Source organism: Zingiber officinale, chromosome 4B (genome assembly GCF_018446385.1).
Source record: "Zingiber officinale cultivar Zhangliang chromosome 4B, Zo_v1.1, whole genome shotgun sequence".
Classification (NCBI taxonomy): domain Eukaryota; kingdom Viridiplantae; phylum Streptophyta; class Magnoliopsida; order Zingiberales; family Zingiberaceae; genus Zingiber; species Zingiber officinale.
Window position 1 is genome coordinate 5,869,727 of NC_055993.1, and position 15,434 is coordinate 5,885,160.

Genomic DNA, 15,434 nt, shown 5'->3' on the forward strand with positions numbered 1-15,434 from the left:
TTTGAAGGTTTCTACCTTCCCGTCTGTCCCTCTTTTCCTTTTGTAGATCCACTTGCATCCAACGGCTTTTACACCATCAGGTGGTTCTATAAGCTCCCAGACCTTATTAGAATACATAGATTCTATTTCCGAATTCATTGTCTTTTGCCAAGATACTGCATCTATATCTTGGAGTGCTTCGTCATATGTCCGGGGATCAGGTTCATGTTTGCCCGGGATCAAGTCCGAAGACTCTCCCAAAAATATGAATCTCTCAGGTTGTCTTACAACCCTCCCACTACGACGAGGCACTGTCTCTGGTTGAGCATCATGTGTGACTCATGTTGTAGTTTCTTGTGGTACTTCATCTTGTACTGTTGGTATTAAAGTAGACGTGTCCTCTTTTATTCTTTCAGAACTATTTCACTCATGGGCTTATGGTTCATTACATAATCTTCTTCTAAAAATCAAGCATTGGTGCTAACAATGATCTTCTGATTTTTAGGATTATAAAACAAACCATCTTTCGTTCCCTTAGGATATCCCACAAACAGACAAACTTCTGTACATGATTCCAACTTGTCAGTATCTCCCTTCAGCACATGTGCTGGACTTCCTCATATACGGATATGATTCTGACTAGGCTTACGCCTATTCCATAATTCCATGGGAGTAGAAGGAACTGTTTTAGAAGGTACCATATTCAGAATGTACACTGCTGTTTCCAGAGCATATCCCTAAAACGAATTTGGTAATTCTGAATAACTCATCATCGATCTAACCATTTCTATAAGAGTCCTATTCTTTTGTTCTGCCACACTATTCTGTTGGGGTGTACCAGGTGCAGATAATTAGGATTGAATCCCGACTTCTGATAAGTAACTCCTAAACTCTCCAAAGAAGTATTCACCACCACGGTCAAACCGTAGTGTATTGATACTTTTACCAAGACATTTCTCCGCATCAGCCCTATATTCTTTGAACTTATCAAAGCATTCAGACTTGCGGCGCATTAGGTAAATGTATCCGTATCTTGAATAATCGTCTATAAAGGAGACGAAGTATTCATAACCACCTCTTGCCTGGATAGACATAGGACCACACAAATCAGAATGAACCAGTTCTAACGCATCTTTGGCTCTATACCCCTTGGCCTTAAAAGGTCTCTTGGTCATTTTACCTTCCAAGCGGGATTCAAGTTTTTCAACTCTAATGAACCCAATAGTCCATCGGCTACAAGCCTTTGAATCCTGCTTAAGTTAATATGACCAAGCCTTAGATGCCAAAGATACGTTTGGTTTATTTCCGAAGGTTCTTTTCTCTTATTAGAGTTAGAAGATGTGTTATTAATTTTCATATTTTGCTTTGTGGGAGAAATTGAATTTAAAGTGTATAAATTGCCAACCAATGCACCAGAACAGATAATCACCTTATTTCTCTTTATAATGACATTGTTACTAAAGGAAATAGAATATTCATCCAAATACAGTTTAGAAACTGAAATTAAATTCTTTCTAAAACTGGGTACATAAAGATAATTTCTTAAAATCAAATTTCTATTCCTATCAAAAGATAAGTAGACGTCTCCCACTGCAACAGTCGTCACCTTAGTAGCATTGCCCATGTAGACGGCTATCTCTCCATCAAATAGTCGTCGGGTTTCCTGGAACCCCTGCAAAGAATTGTAGATATGATCAGTGGCTCCCGTATTTACACACCAGGTGCTGGTAGATAACACCGCTAAATATGTTTCAACTACTAGAGCATGAGATATATCTTTATTGTTCTGATTCCTACGAGGACAGTCCGCCTTCCAATGTCCTCACTGCTTACAGATGAAGCACTTGCCCTTCGGCTTCTTCATTCCAGCTTTTTATCCCTGACGTTTATTCACTCTCTTTGCTGAAAAGATCTGTTGCTTCTTCTTCTTGCCTTTCAGTTTAGAAGTAGAACCATTTTCAACATAGTGAATCTAAGAACTTTGACGAAATATACCTTCTGCTGCCTGTAGTTCTGTCAGAAGTTCCGCCAACGTATACTCTCTTTTGTTCATGTTATAGTTCAGGCGGAACTGCTCAAAACTTCTGGGTAGCGTTTGGAGAATTATATCGACCTGAGTTTCCCCATCGATTTCTCCTCCAAGAATTTGTATTTCGTTCAGATAGGCCATCATTTTGAGGATATGATCCCTTACGGGTGTTCCCTCAGACATGGTGGCCGTCATCAACTTTCTCATTGCCTCTTGCCTAGCAGTCCGACTCTGGTGCCCAAAGAGTTCTTTGAGATTGTTCATTATATCATAAGCTGTTGGTAAATCTTGATGCTGATGTTGCAATACATTTGACATTGATGTCAAAATGTAACACCGCGCCATCTCATCTTCCTTTACCGATTTCTTATGATACTCAATCTCCTCTAGGGTAGAGTCACCGTCAGGTGCATCGGGGCATGCCTAAGTCAATACAAACTTATAACTTTCAGCAGTAAGAACAATGTCCAGGTTCCTTTTCCAATCAATATAGTTGGGATCAGTAAGTTTGTTCTCTTTCAGTATAATGGGCAGTGGGTTGAAAGTCATCCTAAAAATCACAAAAATAAACTTTGGTCAAGACTCTAAATTTAGAATAATATTGATTCCTCAAACAATACTATTTTAAATTAACCAACACCTCAAATCACCGTGAATATTGCATGCCACGTTAGTATGGACGTATACAAATTCAACATTTGTAAGAGGAGGGTGTGTCCCATTAATTTTATTATCTTGTCATCCTAATTTTATGACAAATAAAATTAAAAGTTGGTTTCACTTTGGTCACACAAAACAATAGCAGTGACTCCGTTGGGGATGATACTATTGAATGCGTCTAAGTGTATACCATTACTTGATACTAAGTCCATTAAATAGGATTGTACCCCTTCAGTTGGAGAAGATCACACACTCCTAAATAATTTCCTATAACCATCCATAAAGGAAGTTTGATCTAGTGATCCGCAACAAACTCATCCGTTGTGGAGAGAGACACTCAGAGCCAACACACAAGCTTGTTGTATCACTTACAAACCAGTAATGGAGACCATGAGATTTATTAAAATCTCTCTCCCACTTAGTTATTTAAAATGAGGATTTTAACATATGCTAGCATACATCACATGCACATAAACATCACAGTAAATAAAAGCAATAAATTTGGAAATTAATTTTCCAAGTATTATGGCCTTTTTTTATCACTGTCTTCAGTATGCTCTAACCCTAGCTGCTGCTATCTTTAGCCACCGCCATCGGGTCGAGTTGTTGCATCTATCTTGCTTCTTATTCCGCTGCGCCTCAGGTCCTCCAATAGCACCACGCCTTGCAAAGATACGATCCGCGACAAATATAGAATTTTACATATTTTGATCCTATATTCCATAAAAGAATGTACATGTATTCTAGATCGAACAAAAAATAAAATTCTAAAAATAATACAGCTCCTGCTGTATTTGATACATACAATCATGCACACAAAATAATGTCCTTGACATGTCCAAGGGTCCAATCACACACAATATCTAAATGTCATAATAGTTGGAGCCTGCAACCACAAAGTTAGCACATCCTACTATTATCCTGCCTAAATTATGTATGACATGTGCATAATTAATTTGAAAAACAAAACACACAGAGGCAAACCCTGACTCTGATACCAATTGTTGGTTAGTCCTAGGAAAACGTACCGGTTCCTCTGTACAAAAATTTTTTGTACAAGTGTCGAACCTTTCCTTAAATAACCTATTGTGTTCTTTAGAAGTTAAATTAGGAATCGCAGACGGAACTTAACATCATTGACTCCAAATTTAACTTATCTGTTCTTAAGGGTTTAGATTTGAATCGCAAGCAGAACTTAACACTATTGATTCAAATCCACCTATGTTATTAATTCCATTAAATATTAATTTCCAAAATTGGCTACCAGGACTGCATGGCGAGGCACATGGCCTTCTTGGATATGCGAGCAACCACGACCGCCTAGACAAAGCTTTTTAAGGAAAGCTAATATTTAATTTCCTTAAATAACTTTAGGTTAACCAAAAAGAACAATCGAATCACAAATTCAAAAAAGAAGAAAACACAAACTCAAAAAACTAGATCTAATGCCTCTTGTGTTTGGAATTCTTACAAAAAGAAATAACTAACATGATGCGAAAAACAATTGCTAATTATACCTTCTCTTTGTATGCTAATGATCTCAAGATCTTCTGTCGTATTCCTCGTCTCGCCTTGGACGTCGTGTGGGCGACGATCCTCCAAGATGAACACCACCCAAAAGCTTTCTTCCTCTTCCTCTAAAATCCAGCCACCACCACCACCAAGGAGAAGAGAGCAAAGGGAAAAGGAGAAGAAAGAGAGGGTCGGTCACACCAAGAGAGACTCCTCCAAGAGAATAAGAATTGTGTCTCATGAAGTCTCCTCACTCCTTCTTTTATAATACTTGTCCAAGACAAATAAGGGAAGAATTTTTATAAAAATTAAAATCTTCCTCTAGTTTGTCCTTTGCCTTTTCCCTTTTAATTTTCCTTTTATTTCCTCTTGATTGAATCAATCACCAAATCAATTAGATGATGATTTTTTTTTTATAATTGGCCAGCCCCTTGCTTGGGCTCCAAGCAAGGTGGCCGACCACCACATCAAGGATAAGGAAATATATTTTTTAAAAATTATACAAGAAGAAATCCTCTTATAAAATTTACAAGCTCTCTTTCCTAAAGTAAGAGTTAAAAAAAGAAAGTTCTAAAAATTAAAACTATATTTTAAAATTTAAAACTTCTCTTATAAAATTTCCTTTTTTAACATGATGATAGAAAATTTAAATTTTAAAACTTATCTTCCCTTTTTTTCTTAAACCATGAGGATGGTTAAAAGAAGAAAGTTTTAAAACCTTTTAAACTTTCTTTTAAAACATGTGGCCTAATTCAAATAAAGAAAATTTTAAAATTTAAAATCTCTCTTTTAAAACTTATAGTTTTCTACAAAGAGAATATTTTAAAAATTCAAAACATCCCTTCTTGTTTGAATTATTGTGGCCGACCCCTACATGCTTGGGCACCAAGCAAAGGGGCCGACCCCTTAAGAGAATAATGTGGCCGGCCATTGCTTGGTCACCAAGCAATGGACCGACCCCCTTCTTGGACACCAAGATGGGTCTTTCTTTGGATGGACTTGAGGCTTTAATGAGACTACGACAGGGACCTAGAGGAGAAATTGGTTTTGACCTTCCGATGAGGTTGAGTATTCCGTGTTCGCCCCGAACGCACAACTCAAGTTCATCGATAACAACTCATTCCACTAGAGAGTTATTATCGCACTACCGCACCAATCCCAAATTATATTATGGGTTCCTTCTTATCATGAGTGTGTTAGTCTCCCTGTGTTTAAGATAACGAATGTCTACTAATTAAGTAAGTTACTGACAACTCACTTAATTAATATCTAGCTCCAAGAGTAGTACCACTCAACTTCATTGTCATGTCAGACTAAGTCCACCTGCAGGGTTTAACATGGCAATCCTTATGAGCTCCTCTTGGGGACATTTTCAACCTAGATAACTAGGACACAGATTTCTTCTATAATCAACAACACACACTATAAGTAATATCATTTCTCAACTTATCGGACATATTGATTTATCGAGCTAAACCTCACCATTTGATAAGTCAAAGAAATAAATATTAAATATATGTGCTTGTTATTATATTAGGATTAAGAGCACACATTTCCATAATAACTAAGGTCTAGTTCTTTTATAAAGTCAGTACAAAAAAAACTTACCTAAAATGATCCTACTCAATACACTTAGAGTGTACCAGTATAATTTATTAATCAAGATAAACTAATACCTAATTACACTACGACTATTCCGATGGTTTGTTCCTTTCCATCTTAGTCGTGAGCAACTATTTATAATTTATAAAGAACCGACAACATGATCTTCTGTGTGTGACACCACACACCATGTTGTCTACTATATAAATTAATTGAACAATTACATTTAACAAATAAATGTAGATATTGACCAATGTGATTCTTTTATTTCAACAAATAAAAGTTTACAAAAGCTAAGCTTTTAGTATACACTCTAATAATACCGCCCCTTGGAGCAGTCCTTGGATCGAAAAGAGGGCACAGGAGCCGCCGAAGAGGGCTGACTCGAGGAAGCCAGAGGAAGAGAAGGAGCGGAACCCTTCCGATCAGGACGATGTTTGTTCCTGAACTTGGGCGGGGACGAGAGAAGACGTTGTTACTGCTGAGGAGGCCAGAGTGCTTGCCTGAGCGAGAGTCTTGACCTGGGTAGCTTGGGCAGGCACTCGTAACAAAGGTGGCCTCTGGGGGGGAAGACTAAGTGAGCATGCTCTCACGACCAACAATCTCTTGGTCGGCGTTCCAGACTCTCACACCAGCGCAAGTTATAAGTGAGCATGCTCTCACAACCAATGGCCTCTCGGTCGTCTTTCAGACTCTCGCTCCAGTGCGAGTTATAAGTAAGCATGCTCTCATGACCAACAACCTCTTGTTAGGATCGTTTGTACTCGGCTAGAGAGGGGGGTGTGAATAGCCGCCCCAAATTCTCGCGTTCTTCCTACAGTTAGGGTTAGTCGCAGCGGAAATACAAGGAAGAAAATAAGGAGAAGAAAAACAAACCGATGTAACGAGGTTCGGAGATGAACTCCTACTCCTCGGCGTGTCCGTAAGGTGGACGAAGCCTACCAATCCGTCGGTGGATGAGTCCCCGGAGAACCGGCTAAATATGAGCTCCTTATGGGTGGAGAAACCTCGCCACAACTACTTCTTGCAACAGCAAGATAAGGAGTACAAATACAAGAGAAGCAAGAAGTAAATACACAGCAAATGTAAGCAACCCTTGCCTTCTTGTCGACTGTTGAAGAAGCAACAGCTTCTCAGACGCCAACCACAGCAACAGCTCAGTCGGAGTCCCAGCCGAAGGAAGAAGCTCACGCGAAGCTTGCGAAGAAGAGCTCAACAAAGCTCAAGCACCAGAACAGCAGCTCTGTAGCAGAAGAGAAGAGGAAGAAGCTATAGCACAGAAGATGCCCTCGTTTCCTTTATACCTGCGAAGAAGAACACGAAGGAATCTAGCCGTTGCGTCGCAACGGCTAGTTCCCTGATCGGTCCACAGACCGATTAGGAGTGTGCCTGATCGGTCCACAGACCGATCAGCGCTTTCTCCCGAGCTACTGATCGTGCTTTGATCGGTCTGCTAACCGATCAGGGTATGGCCTGATCGGTCTGCTGACCTATCAGGGCTTATTGAGTGCGGTTCCTCGCACTCCTCAAGATCGTTACCTGATCGGTCGGCAGACCGATCAGGATATCGCCTGATCGGTCCCCAGACCGATCAGTAAGCTCACAGAATCGATGCGTGCCTTCTGTTTGTTATCTGATCGGTCACCAGACCGATCAAATACACAAGCGTATCACTGGATCGGTCTGGTGACCGATCCAGAGCTTGGTTTTTGCCCAAACCAAGTCCCAAGTCTCCCAAACCAACATCCGGTCAACCTTGACCTGTTGGTACATCATGCTTAGCATCCGGTCACTCCCTTGACCTGCTAAGACTCCCTACCAAGTGTCCGGTCAATCCCTTTGACCCACTTGGACTTTCCTCTTTGTGTCAAGTATCCGGTCACTCCCTTGACCTACTTGACATTCTCAACACCAGATGTCCGATCACCCTTGATCCATCTGGATTTTCCCTTGCCCGGCTTCACTCACCAGGACTTTCCCACTGCCTGGCTTCACTCACCAGGACTTTCCCTTTCACCTAGCTTCACTCACTAGGATTTTCACCTGGCTTCACTCACCAGGATTTCCAAACTGCCTAGCTTCACTCACTAGGTCTTTCAACTGCCTAACATCCCAGTTAGGACTTTCCACTGCCTGGCTTCACTCACCAGGACTTTCCACCTGCCTAACATCCCAGTTAGGACTTTCCCTCGTGCCAAGCTCCCTGCTTGGACTTCTCCGTGCCAAGTCTCCATACTTGGACTTTTCCAGTGCCAAGTCTCCATACTTGGACTTTTCCCGTACCACTTTTCGCGTGCCAAGCTCCCTGCTTGGATTTTTTTTCGTTGCCAAATCTCCATACTTGGACTCTTTCCCGAATCAGGTCAACCAGGTCAACCTTGACCTACGGTTGCACAAATAATCTCCCAAACATCTATTCTTGTCCCATATCAAGAATACAACTCTTCCACGAGTGTCAAACATCAAAATACAACTCAACTAGGTCAACCTTGACCTAAGGTTGCACCAACAATCTTCCTAAGTCAAACATCAAAATACAACTCGAGTCAGATCAACTCGAGTCAGGTCAACCAGGTCAACCTTGACCTAAGGTTGCACCAACAATCTCCCCCTTTTTGATGTTTGACAAAACCATAATCAAGTTAGGTTAATCCGATAACCTAACTTAGGTTTCCCAATGTTCTTCAATGTTCTTCCTCGAACATTATCTAGAACATTCTCCCATTCTCCAACACTCTCCCCCTTTTTGACACACATCAAAAAGAGAGAATCAAGGTCAAGAGTTTCCTCCTAATGAAAGTCTCATACCTTTCATTGAAACTCTTAATTTCCCCCTTGATACTAAACTCAACAATCAACTTAGTGACAATCCTATGTCACTAATCCTCAAAAGTCTTAAGGAGTAAAAACTCCCCCTAAGAGTCAACTCCCCTTGACAATTAGGTAAAAACTCCCCCTAAAGGTCAACTCCCCCTTGACCATTGCACCAACAATGTCTCGGAGAGTTTCAAACCTTTAGAAACCCGAAACTCAACTCCCAAAAACTGAAATTTCAGACACCTGCTGAAAATCAGAAACTGGCACGCACTGATTGGTCCTAAGACCGATCAAAACCCCCTGGATCAGTCCCCAGACCGATCCATGCTTCATTGATCGCACTGGATCGTCACTGATCGGTCACCAGACCGATCAGGCCTTCACCACATCGCACCCAGCTCTCTGGATCTTACTGGATCGGTCTGCAGACCGATCCATGCTTCACTGGATCGGTCCGCAGACCGATCAGGACTTCCCTGGATCGGTCCCCAGACCGATCCAGACTCTGACAGGAGATTTCTGAAATTTCCTTCCCGAAATTCAGAAACTCCTAGAAAATTCGAAAAATTGTGAAATTTTGAGGATACATTCCTCATAACATATACTATCATGGAAAAATAGTTTTCTATGAAAATAACTTCCATTTTTCAATCTTGATACAAAGTTCAAAAACTTTGAAATAGTTCAAGTTTAACTCAACTTTGTATCACAATGTTCAATGATGAATGCAATCACTAAGATGACTTCATCAAGGTTTTCCAAATCAATTTCAAAATGATTTTAAACCTTTTAATTTAGGACCATAATCTTAGGGCTAAATGTACATGACTTGTACACAAGCTTTCCCTATGATCCTCCATTTCTTGAATTAGGCTCATCTAGGTACAAGAACTATGCACCTTGATCCTAATTCATGATCCTAATATCTCACACACATCTAAAGTGTATCAAACACATCCATGGCAATTTTGATGTGAGATATGGGTTTAGGTATCTTAGACTAAGGTCTCATGCATTTTCTAAACACAAATTTGATCTCAATATCAAAATGTATTCTTCATCCTTAAATCAATTCAATTGATTATTAATGCAAGAGATGATGACATGGCATAAAATGGTATCATAAATGAACACATGTGCCAATGTCATGATGTTATGGCATAAAGTTTGAAACTTAAATAAACATGACATAAAAACTAGCCTAAGCATTATCATGACATTTCAAATGATAATAAAGCTAAACATGATGTCATGACATGTGAGGGCAAACAATCATGGCATAAATAAATATACCTAGATTACCTATCTAAGTATCCTTAGCCTTAGCTAATACTTAAACTTTAACCCTTGATTGCCCTAATATGCCAAAATCCTAATTTTGACACTTCTTGAACTCTAGATTCATTCATGCCACTTAAAGATCAAATTTATCCTCAAATCTTGGCATGTTTCATTTTTCCTCAAGAGTTCTCTAGATTTACCCAAATTGTGCCAATTGAAATTAACATTATCATTTTCCATGATGGCACATTTTACTCTTCCAAGGAGTAAATATTCCATTTCATTTTCAAAGGTTCCCAAAAACCTTGAAAATGCTCCTTGAGTGTCAATTTCCTCAAAGTTGGGTTAACTACCCTTCTAATCGGAGTTGACACTCTCTAACCCATCTATGGGGTAGAGAAGATGCTCCTAGGAACCCAATACCTATTTGAGCTCATTGGGTTCACTAAATATTCACTAGGGATAACTTCCCTAGCAACCCTCCTAATGACCCTCTTAGGCTTTAAAGCCTTGGCCATTTGGGACTCATCAAGATCAACTCTAGGGGTGACTCCCCTTGTGACCTTGGTGTTGGTCTTCCTAGCCCTAGGTTTTGTTCCATAATCGAATGGAACATTATGATAGGTGGGCTTGACCATTTGGGACTTAGGTTTGTGACCCAAACCTTTCTTATCCTTGGACTTGGGTTTTTGACCCATAGACCCTAGAGTCAAATCCTTAAGAGCCTTTTCTAGAGAGTCAAGTCTTGACCTCAAGACTTGATTTTCTTTCTCTAATACCTCAAGTTTTGATTTATCATTTTTCTTTGAGGTATTCCTAGGCATGTGTCTAGATGATTTGGGATTTCTATCTAGATTTTCCTTAGCTTTAGATGAGTTAATTCTAGGGTTAGCATTTCTAGAATTGTTCTTATCTAGGCTAACATGTTGGGCTCCTAAGCACATGTATCGATTTCTAGTATTAACATGCTTATCATTATTGACAATGGCAATAAGACTACTAGCATGCATCCTACTAGAATTGCAAGAATGAGCTTTAAATATTACCTTAGGGTTTGCCTTAGCTCCCCCTTTACATGTGTTTGGCCTCTTGTCTTTGTGAGGTTGCCTCCCCCTTGGACATTGACTCCTATAGTGTCCCCGTTGCTTGCATTGGAAGCACACCACGTGCTTCTTGCTCTTGCATGTCGGGACTCCGGCTTCCTTGACCTTTGGTGCCGGTGGAGTCTTTCTAACCCTCTTTGGACACTTACTCTTGTAGTGCCTAAACTTCCTACACTCAAAACACATTATGTGTAATTTGCTTGAAATCACAGTGTTTGAGTTACCTAGGGTTGTGAATGTATATGAGCTTTCTTCTTTATCCCTTCCGGAGGTAGATGCATCTTCTTGCTCCGATCTTGAACAAGAGCTCTCCTCCTCTTCTTCCTTGGATATTGAGTAGCCCTCAACTCCCAATTCGCTTCCTCCATGATGTGAGCTACTTGGCTCACTAGGCTCCTCTTCATGGAATTTTGCCAAATTGTTCCACAATTCCTTGGCATTGTTGTACCTATCTATCTTGCACAAAACATTATTAGGTAAAGCAAATTCAATAATTTTTGTTACCTCGTCATTGATTTCGGATTGTCGAATTTGCTCTTTCGTCCACTCCTTCTTCTTGATAGGTTTTCCTTCCTCATCCATCGGAGGGGAAAACCCTTCTTGTACACAAAACTAATTTAACATATTAGTCCTAAGAAAATACATCATCCTTACCTTCCAATATGTGAAGTTGTCGTGAGACTCGTAGAAGGGTTGAATCGTGACATCTTCTCCATAGAGATCCATCTCTAGCCCGTGCTCCCCCGGGTGTCGATCCGTCGAAGAGCGGCCTCGCTCTGATACCACTTGTTAGGATCGTTTGTACTCGGCTAGAGAGGGGGGTGTGAATAGCCGCCCCAAATTCTCGCGTTCTTCCTACAGTTAGGTTAGTCGCAGCGGAAATACAAGTAAGAAAATAAGGAGAAGAAAAACAAACCGATGTAACGAGGTTCGGAGATGAACTCCTACTCCTCGGCGTGTCCGTAAGGTGGACGAAGCCTACCAATCCGTCGGTGGATGAGTCCCCGGAGAACCGGCTAAATATGAGCTCCTTATGGGTGGAGAAACCTCGCCACAACTACTTCTTGCAACAGCAAGATAAGGAGTACAAATACAAGAGAAGCAAGAAGTAAATACACAGCAAATGTAAGCAACCATTGCCTTCTTGTCGACTGTTGAAGAAGCAACAGCTTCTCAGACGCCAACCACAGCAGCAGCTCAGTCGGAGTCCCAGCCGAAGGAAGAAGCTCACGCGAAGCTTGCGAAGAAGAGCTCAACAAAGCTCAAGCACCAGAACAGCAGCTCTGTAGCAGAAGAGAAGTGGAAGAAGCTATAGCACAGAAGATGCCCTCGTTTCCTTTATACCTGCGAAGAAGAACACGAAGGAATCTAGCCGTTGCGTCGCAACGGCTAGTTCCCTGATCGGTCCACAGACCGATCAGGAGTGTGCCTGATCGGTCCACAGACCGATCGCCGCTAGCTACTGATCGTGCTTTGATCGGTCTGCTGACCGATCAGGGTATGGCCTGATCGGTCAGCTGACCTATCAGGGCTTATTGAGTGCGGTTCCTCGCACTCCTCAAGATCGTTACCTGATCGGTCGGCAGACCGATCAGGATATCGCCTGATCGGTCCCCAGACCGATCAGTAAGCTCACATAATCGATGTGTGCCTTCTGTTTGTTATCTGATCGGTCACCAGACCGATCAAATACACAAGCGTATCACTGGATCGGTCTGGTGACCGATCCAGAGCTTGGTTTTTGCCCAAACCAAGTCCCAAGTCTCCCAAACCAACATCCGGTCAACCTTGACCTGTTGGTACATCATGCTTAGCATCCGGTCACTCCCTTGACCTGCTAAGACTCCCTACCAAGTGTCCGGTCAATCCCTTTGACCCACTTGGACTTTCCTCTTTGTGTCAAGTATCCGGTCACTCCCTTGACCTACTTGACCTTCTCAACACCAGATGTCCGATCACCCTTGATCCATCTGGATTTTTCCTTGCCCGGCTTCACTCACCAGGACTTTCCCACTGCCTGGCTTCACTCACCAGGACTTTCCCTTTCACCTAGCTTCACTCACTAGGATTTTCACCTGGCTTCACTCACCAGGATTTCCAAACTGCCTAGCTTCACTCACTAGGTCTTTCAACTGCCTAACATCCCAGTTAGGACTTTCCACTGCCTGGCTTCACTCACCTGGACTTTCCACCTGCCTAACATCCCAGTTAGGACTTTCCCTCGTGCCAAGCTGCCTGCTTGGACTTCTCCGTGCCAAGTCTCCATACTTGGACTTTTCCAGTGCCAAGTCTCCATACTTGGACTTTTCCCGTGCCAAGTCTCCACACTTGGACTTTTCGCGTGCCAAGCTCCCTGCTTGGATTTTTTTCGTTGCCAAGTCTCCATACTTGGACTCTTTCCCGAATCAGGTCAACCAGGTCAACCTTGACCTACGGTTGCACCAATAATCTCCCAAACATCTATTCTTGTCCCATATCAAGAATACAACTCTTCCACGAGTGTCAAACATCAAAATACAACTCAACTAGGTCAACCTTGACCTAAGGTTGCACCAACAATCTTCCTAAGTCAAACATCAAAATACAACTCGAGTCAAGTCAACTCGAGTCAGGTCAACCAGGTCAACCTTGACCTAGGTTGCACCAACACCTCTCACGCGGCGTTCTAAACTCTCACCCTGGTCAGCGTTCCAGACTCTTACCCCCAGCGCGAGTTATAAGTGAGCATGCTCTCACGACCAACGACCTCCTGATCGACGTTCCAGACTCTCGCCTCAGCGCGAGTTATAAGTAAACATTCTCTCATAACCAACGACCTCTCGGCTAGCGTTCCAGACTCTCGCCTCAGCAACGAGTTATAAGTGAGCATGCTCTCACGACCAACGACCTCCCGGTCGGTATTCCAAACTCTCGTCTTAACACGAGTTATAAATGAGCATGCTCTCACGACCAATGACCTCTCGGTTGGCATTCCAGACTCTCACCCCAGCGCGAGTTATAAGTGAGGATGCTCTCATGACCAACGATCTCTCAGTCGGCATTCTAGACTCTCACCCCATCGCGAGTTATATGCGAGCTTGCTCTCGCGACCAATGACCTCTCGATCGACTCTCTAAACTCTCGCCCTAGAGCGAGTTATAAGCGAGTATGCTCTCGCAACCAACGACCTCTCGGTCCGCCTATTCGTCCCCATTCAAGCGTCAATGGCCCCTAGCTAACAGCTACACTGGAGCCGCTTTGCAAAAAGTGCTAGCCATCTTCGTACTCAAGCAAGATTCATCCTTTACTAAGATAGTCAACCACACCCCAGTCCCTTGCATGACGGAGGGAGAAATAAAGGGACCAGCATCTAGTCAGTCGGACTTGAGCCTCCTGTTGGTGCAATCGACCCAAGTTTGATCGGTATGATCATGGTTTTGATGTGTGTGTCAAAGAGTTTAAGTTAGGCTTTCATATGTATTTGATGTGTTTGAGTCTTACAGGACTTGGTGAAACACACATGAGGAGCTTGGTGCGGCTAAGCTTGGGAAGCTCATCCTATAGCTCGGGTCCATGAGATCGGTGAAGGATGGTGCATCCGAGGGACGACGGACGAGGAGCAACGGAGTGAAACCAAAGGAAGCGGACTTCAAGGCAACGGGAAGGATGGCATGGAGAGGAGTCGTGGGCTCGGGTGCATTTGAGGGACGAAGGCCAAGGAAGAGGGCTTCAAAGGCGACTCCGGAGAGGATGAGTGTAAGTAAATGTAAAGTACCAGTCGACTCGTCCAAATTCACGAAGAGCACAGAATGCTTCTGTGCTTGTCGGCTATGGGGATCAGTCGACTGGTCTCAAGACCAGTCGACTAGTACATAGCCATTGACAGGATCGCGGATTCTGCAGAGTGTCGTTGGCTGTGTCCAACGGTCACACCAGTCGACTAATGCATGGATCAGTCGACTGGTATCGGGTTGAGTTGATTTGTTGATCAACTCTCTCCACTTATAAAAGAGGAGCTTTGGGGCATAAAGGAGGTTACTGATCATTATTGAATCACTCATTTGTTATTGTCCAAAGCTTCCAAGTCCACTCTTTCTCTCCAAACCTAAGTTCTATCTTGTAAGAGGAAGAGAGCTTTGTGAGAGGTTGTACTCCACCGAGAAGGAGTAAGATCTAGCCGGAGATTGCCGAGAACTGATCCACCGAAGGATCAAGGGTTCATCCACCTCAAGGACACGTCGTGGAGGAGGAGCAAGCAATCTCTGAACCATGTAAAGGAATCGTGTTATCGTTTGTATTCTCTCTTGTTTGCTTTCATTGTTTTAGTTTTTGTATTTCCGCTATGCACTACTCTTTTGTAGAGAAGAAATCGAAGTTGGGGTGACCTAGCTATCCAACCCTCCTTCTAGCCAACCACCGATCCCCTACACCTCCTTCAACTAGACTTGGAGGGGAGGCTTGTGATATGGTGT